This window comes from Otolemur garnettii, unplaced genomic scaffold (assembly GCF_000181295.1).
Source record: "Otolemur garnettii isolate 467f Iridium unplaced genomic scaffold, OtoGar3 scaffold00017, whole genome shotgun sequence".
In the NCBI taxonomy this organism is placed as follows: Eukaryota; Metazoa; Chordata; class Mammalia; order Primates; family Galagidae; genus Otolemur; species Otolemur garnettii.
This window is the reverse complement of record NW_003852412.1, coordinates 21,205,834-21,215,863: the sequence shown is the minus strand read 5'-3', so window position 1 is coordinate 21,215,863 and position 10,030 is coordinate 21,205,834.

Genomic DNA, 10,030 nt, shown 5'->3' with positions numbered 1-10,030 from the left:
TCTGTCACTTGCCTCTGATCTTAGTAGAGTTCCCAATTTTCATTTTCCAACATGCCACCCCTATGTGCCTACAAGTAGCTACAGGGCTCTATACCTCACATCATTTTTGAGCTCCCTCTACATGGGAAGCACTGCATAGGCCACTGAGAAGTCTTAAGACCATGCCCATTTCAGCAGCAATAAGGTAAATAATAAATGCATTAAGAAAAAGGACAGTGCCTCTTGTTCTCCCACTCACTCACCTCCTCACTCATTCACTCATCAAGCACGGAGCTCATTGACACTATCAACAGGAATGGCCACTGAGGATTGCAGAATTTTGCAAATTATCTTGTGTCCCCTGTGAGCTATACAGCAATCTACACTTAATAGAATCATAAAGAAGCTTTGCACCAAAATGAGTCAGAGTGACAATGGGTTAATAAAAAACGTGAACTTAAGTTCCACAGAGAGAAGGTTGAAAACCCTACTCCAACAGGAATGGGCGCATGAGAAAACACAGGGAATGCAGGGAGTATCTCAAAATTCTGGAAAAGAGTGAGCAAAGAAGGAGAAGCCTCTAAACTGGCCAAAGGCAGCACTCACACCATTGCCAAAGCAGGTGACTTTAGTCTTGAGTAGGCCATTTGATTTTTTTAAAAAGTCAGTCAATTTAATTGCTAATAGATTTGTCCTCCTCTCGTGTTGATGAGAAAAATGAGACAAATTGTGAGATGTCAGAGGAGACAAAAACATTCACTCAACTGATGTCTAGTTCTTCATTTTCCAGTAGATTGCTGTAGTTTATAAATGCAGCATCTGTGTGCACATGTATGCTTTGTGAGCCAGGTAGCAGAGGAAGAAAGGAGGCAATGATAGGTCTTTAACTCATGGCAAGTCTATGATAATGACATAGGGGACTTCAATTTTCTTGAATCTCATAGTTCTCAATCTTCCTTTGTGATCCTTGCTCAGAAAACAAAAGTCAGATATACAAGAAAGGTAAATTGTTTTAGATTGTGATTTCTTACTATGGCCCTTCAGTATGTAAGTGTTAAGTCATTGGTAGTTGGAAAGATTCTCTGTTTCTTTCTCTTTCTGTCTCTCTCTCTCACACACAGCCCTACATATGCACGGAAGAGCATTGGGCCTATGCCTTCCATATTGTATACTATCAGTATGAAATACTATCAGAATGAGAGTTTTCAAAAAGCATGAAGAAAATTCTCTTAAGGCTATCCTGCTTTTTCCTCCTTGTCATTTCCTTTATAAACTATAAGGAGGAAAGGACTAAGGGTGACTGGTTAATCCAGGGTGAAACAGAGAACCATCTGCTGTCCCAAGACCATAAAAGAACAATGGGAAATCTTGGTAATTGCTTCAAATTATAGCCATTTTAAAATAAACTTGTGTCAATAATTATTTTTATACCAATAAAAATATAGCCATTAATAACTAAATAATAAAGTTTTGATAAACCAATGTTGATTTATTCAAAATAATATGTAGTTCAAAGTCACTGGTAGTCCATACTGAATAATGGGGAAGAACTTAACCTCAAGCTAACTAATTAATAATGTTGTTGAATTCTGGTTTGTTTCCTGTTGAATTAATAAGAATGTGCTGTAATCAGTTCTGCTGATTGGGTCTGCTGGGATGACAGATATGCACTATGGTGACTTTAAATAGATACAGGAAGGATTCTATAAAGTCTCCTCTGCTACCCATCCTCCCTCTACTCAATTCCATTTTTCTCTGACAGACTAGAATAGCTAGCTGCAGAAGCAGCATGGTTCAGCTGATACACAAGAGCATAGACATTGAATCTGAACTTTCTGGAGTTGCAATCCCAGCTCAACCACTTATTAGTGGGGAGACCTTAGGTGAATTATTTAATCATTCAGTGCTCTGTTTATTCCCCTATAAAATAGAGATGGTGATATTGGTATGTGATTCAGAGAGTTGTTTAGAAGTTTAAGTAAGTTATTAGTTATAAAGTGATCCAGGAGGTACCTGGCATATAGAAATCTCCATATTAGTTAGTATTTATAATAAACAAATGTTTTCAGCAAACACTGATGTGACCAGGAATTTATAATTACTTCAGATGATATAACCATCCCGTCATAAACAAATAGCAGCAACCAGAAAGAAGAAAGTCCAAGTTGCACTGCTCTGGTTTTCTTTTACTCCATTTCCATTTCACTTTAGCCCAAATCCACTGAGACTCAATTATGCCCAGAAGGGTACTTTTCCTAGCCTTTCTCAAATTAAGAAAAAAAAGAACAGTTTTTCTTGTTCATAACAAATGCTTTCTTTGATTATCACTAAAACTGCAATTTCAGAAGACCTGTATAGACAGATTTATTACATGGTCTGGATTAAAAAACACTCATGCCCACATTTTCATATCCTCTAATAGTAAGTAATTTTATGTCTGTCTGGTCTATCTCAACAAGGAGTTGAGCTCCGTAAAGACATGGGCAGTTATCTATTTCTTTTAAATGAAGCAACATGAAGAAAAACAAATAAATAGAAAGATATCTTGTGTTCATGGATTGGAAGAATTAATATTATGAAAATGTCCATACTACCCAAAGCAATCTATAGATTCAACCCAATCCCTACTAAAATTCCATTGTCATTTTTTCACAGAAATTAAACAATCCTTAAATGTTTCAGGAAACCTAAAAGATCCCAAATAGCCAAAATAATCTTGAGTAAAAAAGAATAAAGCTGAAGGCACCACATCCCTGATTTCAAAACATATTATAAAGCCATTGTAATAAAAACAACATGGTATTATGATATAAACAAACCCATAAAAATAAACAGGATAGAGAACCCATAATAAACTCATATATTTACTAAACTTATTTCTTCCAAAAACAGACAATGGGGAAAGGATAGTCTCTTCAATAAATCGTATGAGAAAACTGGATATCCACTGAAGAAGAATGAAGTTAGACCTAAATCTTACACTATATACCAAAGTAAATTCAAGGATGGACGTAGTGGCTCACTCTGGTAGGCTGAGGAAGGTAGATTGCTTGAGCTCAGGACTTCAAGACCAACCTGAGCAAGAGAAAGACCAGATCTCTATTAAAAATAGGAAAACTAGCCAGGCATCGTGGCAGGTGCTTATAGTTCCAGTTACTCAAGAGCTGAGGCAAGAGGATCACCTGAGTCCATGAATTTGAGGTTGCTGTGAGCTATGATACCACAGCACTCTAGCCTGGGACAACAAAGTGAGAGTCTCAAAAAAAACAAACCTCAAAATGGATTAAGGACTTAAATATAAGACCTGCAATTATAAAACCACTAGAAGAAAACTTAAGGAAAAACTCCCATGGCATTTATTGGGACAATGATTTTTTGGATATAATGTTGAAAGCGCAGGTAACAAAAGCAAAAATAGACAAATGTGCTTACATCAAAATAAAAGCTTCTGTACACTTAAGGAAATAGTTAACAAAGTAATGATACAACCTGCAAAATGGGAGAAAACATTTGCAAACCATCCATCTGACTAAAGGTTAGTATCCAAAATAAATAAGAAACTCAGACAATTAAATAGCAAAAAAAATAAATAACCCGATTAAAAATGGGCAAAGGATCTGAACAGATATTTCTCAAGAGATTACATACAGAGCCCATGGGCCATGAAAAAATATTCAGCTTGACTAATAATTAGGTGAATGTAGAGTAAAACACAATGAGATATCGTCTCACCACGGTTAGAATAGCTTTGGTCAAAAAGATGAAAGATAGTGTTAGACATAGAGGAAAAGACAACTACGTGACATCTGTCGAAATGTAAATTAGGACAGCCATTATGGAAAATGGTATGGAGGCTCCTCAGAAACCCAAAAACAGAACTACCTACAACCCAGTAATTTTCCTTCTGCATATGTACCCAGAGGAACCGAAATGAGTAAGTCAAAGGCATGTCTGCACTCCCACATTCATTGCTGCATTATTTACAATAGCCAAGATATGGAAACAATTTAAGTGCCCATCCATGGATGAATGGATAAAGAAAATGTTGTACATATGCACAATGGGATGCTCTTAGGCCTTAAAAAGGGGAGGAAATCTTGTCATTTGAGACAATGTGGATGAATCTGGAGAACATTATCCATATGCCAGGCACAGAAAGACATGCGATTCATGTATATGTGGAATCTAATAAATTTGAGCTCATAGAAGTAGAGAGTAGAATGATGGTCATCAGAGGCTGGGTGGGGGTAGGAAGCAGGGGAAAGGGGAGTTGAAAATCAAAAGGCACAAAATCTCAGACAGAGAGGAGGAATAGGTTTATGAGGTCTATTACACAGGAGGGTGACTATAGTTAATAATATATTATATATTACAAAATATCTTAGAGACTAAATTTTAAGTGTCTCACCATAAAAAACTGATAGGTAAGTGAGGTGATATGTTAATTTGCTTAATTGAATCATGCTGCCTTGCATACAAATACAACATCACACTGCATCCCATAAATGTATACAATTATGATGTGTCAATGAAAAGATAATATTAATAAGTTAAAGTCAAATAAATAAATTGACTCAAAAAATGAAGCAGCACATGTGAAGCACATAGATGCTCTGTTTTCTCATGAAAGAGTAACAGTCTTCCTCTCACATCTTTTTCCTACGGAACTAAAATTACTTCCCCCTCCTTCTAGATAGCAGCTGAGGATGGGGAGCATAGACTATGTTAAACCCCTTTCCACGTGAAATCCAGTTCAATCATATTTTTTAGTCTGTTTAAATTCAATATAGTAAAATTAGCCTGTAATTTCTTGGTATAGATAAAAGTAAATCTGAGGTATAAATTATTTAATATCTCACAAATTAAATATGATATAAATAGAGCTTTAGAGAAAAATGGATCTATGGAAACATATCGAAACATTTATCCTAATTGCCAAAAAATATTCACAGTGAAAAATAATTTACAGGGTATTATAACTAATTTTTTCATATTTCAAGGAACTCTAATAGGAATAGTGCCCTAAATAGTCAATCATTTCAAAGAGAAATTTAAAAAATAATCATGCTGAAATCCATGATAGAATGAAAGCTTATAAGACAGATGTATTTTCCTAGAAATCCCCAGTGTGAAGAAATGTGTGTTCTTCATTTTTCTTTTAACTTAACATTTTACTTTTTCCAAATTTTCTATTTATAAAAAGTGATTGTTTTGCTTTTGTCTTTAATAAAAGCATTAGTTTTAATTATCGGAGTCTCTCTGACTACAAATGAATAAAAGTGTAAATTTTGGAGACTAATCCAGGAGAAGGAAACCTCATAGAATCCTTCCAGGGTTTGCCTTCTCAGCTGCTCTGAGCATCAGTGGGCAGGAGACCCAGCTCTCTGCTAGAGTAAAAGGAGGCCGTCTCACCCACGAGTGGTATCAAAGCCTGTTCCCTGTCTTTTTCGTTATAGAAGAAGGAAGGTTTTGGTACACGGAGAGTGTGTCTCCATCACTGACTGGGTCATTTTTGTGTGTCCAGATACTGTCCCATGTGTGGTACATGTCATCTCACTGAATCTTTACAACTGTTATTTCTATTTTATAAAAAAGGAAACTGAGCCTTGGCATAGTAACATAATTGCTCAAGGTCGCACTATATTATAAGTGACATCTGAATCACTAAACTCCTTCTCTTTAAGTAGATGTTTAAAGGACGTGCATTTATTGAAAAGCTATAGCTGAGAGATCAAATGGAATCTTTAAATTCTACAGTCTCTTCTATATGCTAAAAGTAAGCATTTCATTGATATATAATGCAGATAATTAAAACATAAAAAGTGCATTGTGCTTTTTATGACACTAATGATTTGAGGGCTATAAAAAGACAATAAATAACAACACCTCTAATTCCACCTCCAAGGATAACTTCTACCGCTATTTACTAGGCATTCACTCCAGGTACTTCGGTAACCACTGTCTACATATTATTTCATTTTTAAAAAGGAACTAACCACACATTTTACAATCTAAATCGAGACATGTACACATTTTTTTTAGAAGTGAAAAATATGGACACAACTTTTCATTTCCTTAATTTCCCCCTTTATTTCAAATGGACAGATTTTCTATTGTCCAAGTTCTGGTTCATACATGTCTGAATTATTGATCCATTCCGTGGTCCCAAAGAGCATGCATTAGGTACCAAAGTCAGTCAGCAAGGGCTTAGCAGGTAAGACAGACCAAAAGTCCAACTGAGAACAAATTGAAATCACATTTACTCCTCTTATTTTTCTCCACCTGCTTGTGCCAGATGCTTGAAGCTCAATACAACATGAGTTAACAGTGCTTGTCTCTACACTCACGTAAGTAAGCAGGCCGGTGTACTGTCATCCTGGGCTAACAAGGAGAGTAATTCTGCCATCCCCACCGGTATGACATTAAGGGAAATGAATCTCATTCTGTTCTTTTTGGGGAAGTAATTTATCAGATGATTTATTTACAGTGCAGACTGCATGACAAGTAAACAAATATGTTATTTTTGCCCACTGTAGTTGGGTTTTAAACATGAGAAAGAGACAGAGTAAGTGTCTCTCTAGGATATGTGAGTAGCTCTGACAACAGCTTTGAAAAATAAAGGAACTCCATTACAAGGCGTTTAGCAGAAACTGATTTACATACTAGAGTAGATCTTTCATGAATTCTGCCAACATAGAGAGGAAAGGGGAGGGAAAAAAGGCTCCAATTGCACGCCACCACTGTGCATGTTGATGAATCCCTCAGCACATGTTAATTAATGCCCTATTGTGTTTGGCAGACTACCAGGGACTGTGATTGTACACGGACTGATCCTTTAAATGGAGAGTGGCTTACTTTATATTGAAAAGAAAAAGATTTGTATTTGTATAAGCCACAACTATTCCTTAGGAATAAGTGTTTTGCTTTTAGTGCAATTAAGAGAGAAGAACTGCCATCTATCACAATATTTTATCATTACACTTTAAAAAAATTCTCAACCACAGTGAAGAAATCACGGAAACGTCATTATTTTTAAGGAAAAATAGCATTACTCCCACCGCCTTATACAAATCAGTGTCCAGACTTCACTCATACAAGATGATAATTAATGCTGTTATCTACCATCTTGTGCTCTGGCTAAAGCAGAGGATTGTACTGGAGCAGTTAAAAGGAACTCCTTATAATAAACACATTGCAGTCTTGAAGAAAATTAAATAAATAATGCCATCCTGGCAACACAGGTGAACTAAATAGGGAGAAAAGCTGGAAGACACAAATTCTCCTGCCTTATAGGGTACAGAAATCCTATGTCCTGCTAGAATTTTAAACTTAATCATAGCCAAAAAAAAGAAAAGAAAAGAAAAAAACAGAATTGACTAATTTCTCAGCGTCTTATTTGTTTTAATTTGCTTTTTACTACTTGCGCTGCAAAGAAATTGCCATACATTATTGCCCCTTGTGAATAAAACCAACACATCTAAGAAGCTGTTGCTGTAGCATTAAAAAAGATACTACAGCCAAATAGATTAATTTTCTTTCACTATTCTAAATAATACCAACATTCACCTCTGGCTTACTAAAGAATCCATCTCTTTCCACATTGACATTGCTTTAGTTGAGATTGGCTGGTGTCTTTTTTATTTGATTTTTTGTGTGTGTCTTTTAACGACTTCAGTCACTGGGACTTCCTTATAACTGGAAATCTCTTTAACTTTCCCCCAGCATATGGAAACATTGTTTAAACCAGTGGTCCTCAAAGCAGGACACAGGATCACCTAATCCAAAATCACAAAGGGGTACTTGTTTAAAATATAATTTCTAGGACTCCCTGCTCTGGAGAGAAGGCTCTGATTCAGTAAAAGTCCAGGAATCTACGTTTTTAACAAGCACCCAGGTGACGCTGACTATTTATACAATTCTATATGCCCTTCTTTTGGAATTCAGTAGCTTTTTAAAAACTTTACAGCTCTTCCTTTTACTGAAATGACTGATTTCACTGGATGAAGGGTGTCCCTTTAACAATGTGATAGTGAAGTTTGATCCCCTTCCAGTCTGAGGAGGTTAGGACCCCACTTTTAATGATCTTTAATTCAAAGTTATTAACACAAGTGTTGGCGTCTTTGCCAGTGGAATAGTACTGCAGGGATGTGAGGATATGAAAGTTCAAGAACAAGATGGAGATTATCACAGAGAGTGCATCAATGGGCCCTCCAACTTTTTGTAATTTTTTTCCTGGGACACACTCTATTAGCCTAATTATGAAATCGTATTTTTATCAACTTTGGTACAAAACCCCAACCTTGTAAACAGATACATGTTGAGTAACAGATTCCCTTTGCAATACAGAATTCTTGGGTCTATGACTGAATAACAGCAACCATCTGTGGAGTGTCTATGTGCCAGCTAAGTGCTTCCATCCGTTACGTTATGTGTCTTTTCAGCAATAACCCTCTGAGATGGCTGTTACAAGTCCCACTATACAGAGGAGGAACTGAGCTTTCGAGAGGACAACTACTTTACCTGGGGTCCCCAACTGCAGACTTAGAATTGGTCCAGGTTGGTGTGACTCCGGGGCCTGTGCTCTTAACCAGGAAGCAACCCTGCCTGTAACGGGGGCTTCTCTTTCCTTGCTAATCAGCTGGGCTTTGAGCCTCAGGTCTTTGAAGTAAGTCTAGGCGCTATATGAGCATTTGCTTCCTTTGGGAGTACTTCTACTATATTATAAGTTCTTTGAGATGAGAACAAACAGCCTGCGCCCCGCCTCTGGGTTTCCTTGCCAGCTCTGCAGTACAATAGTGACATGCTCGAGCTGTGTAAGTGAGGTCCTGCTGGTCTATTTTAGGACTCAGCGCTCTGACAGAGCGCTTACTGTTACATTATCGCAAAACATGATTACAATAGATGAAGTCACTTTCAAGGGAAGCCAGAGCCTATACCCTGCCAGTACTTTGTTTAATGAGCCCAAGACAAAAATAACAGCATCTAATGGGCAGGGAGGCTAAGAGAATGGCACAAAACGGTCTGAGCAGAGTGCCACTCCGAAATACAATGAAAGTCAGAGGGAAACAGTGAATTGATTTCTAAAATCTCACTATGCCCCAAATAACCATTGCTTTACATAGAGGATTTTCTTTCTTGAGTGAATCCCAAAGTTCTACAAAGGAGGATGACCATTTCCCACCAGGCTTCCTCCCACTGCACTCCTGCTCTGCCTGCTCTCACGTGCAGACACTCTTACTGCAGACACCTCCTTCCCAAACTCTGCCCAGCCAACGGCAGATAATTTCTTTAAACATGAGCAGCAATAAGTTGCGAAAGTGTGCTCTTGCTCTTTTAAGTCTGTGCAAGGAGATTTAGTGCTGAAATAGCTCCTGGCCCATGAGTCCACAACAAATCCCCACACCTTACTTGCTTCCTCCAGCTCTTCACCTGGCTTTGGTTCATTTAACTCTGACTCCAAAATTCATTCTGTTTTGTTACAACCTCTCATCTTCACAAGCAGGTATTGGATTCTAGTTTTGCCCCTGGAGGCTACAGTTCTTTCCTGAACTGGCTTTGCTGGCTGGTTACATCCTTTAAATCTCTAGATTCACTTTCATTATTCTTCGGTGCTAATGCTTGATTAAAGAGCTATGAATAGTCAACCACAACAAAATACTGCCTGAACATTTAAGGAAAAAGCAACATCTTCCTCCTCTGCATTTGATCTATATCTTTTTAATGGCACTTATAAAATTGCTTACTATTATTATTTTAGGGATCTTACTTTCTCCATTGAATTATTAATATAAATTCAATATTTATAGGAATATTGTGCTAGGGACCAGATCTCATCTCTTTTTACATTGTCTGAAGTATTTTTAATTAACAAAAATAATAGTAATACTATTACATCAAATTTGTGGAACTCTGATGTGTTTCAGGCACTGTGCTAAAAGGTTTTCACACATTATTTTCTGTAATCCTTACAAGAATACAGTAAATGTTATTGTTATTAACATTTAATACATGAAGACACTGAAGCTTATAGAGTTTCAGAAATTGGCCCAAA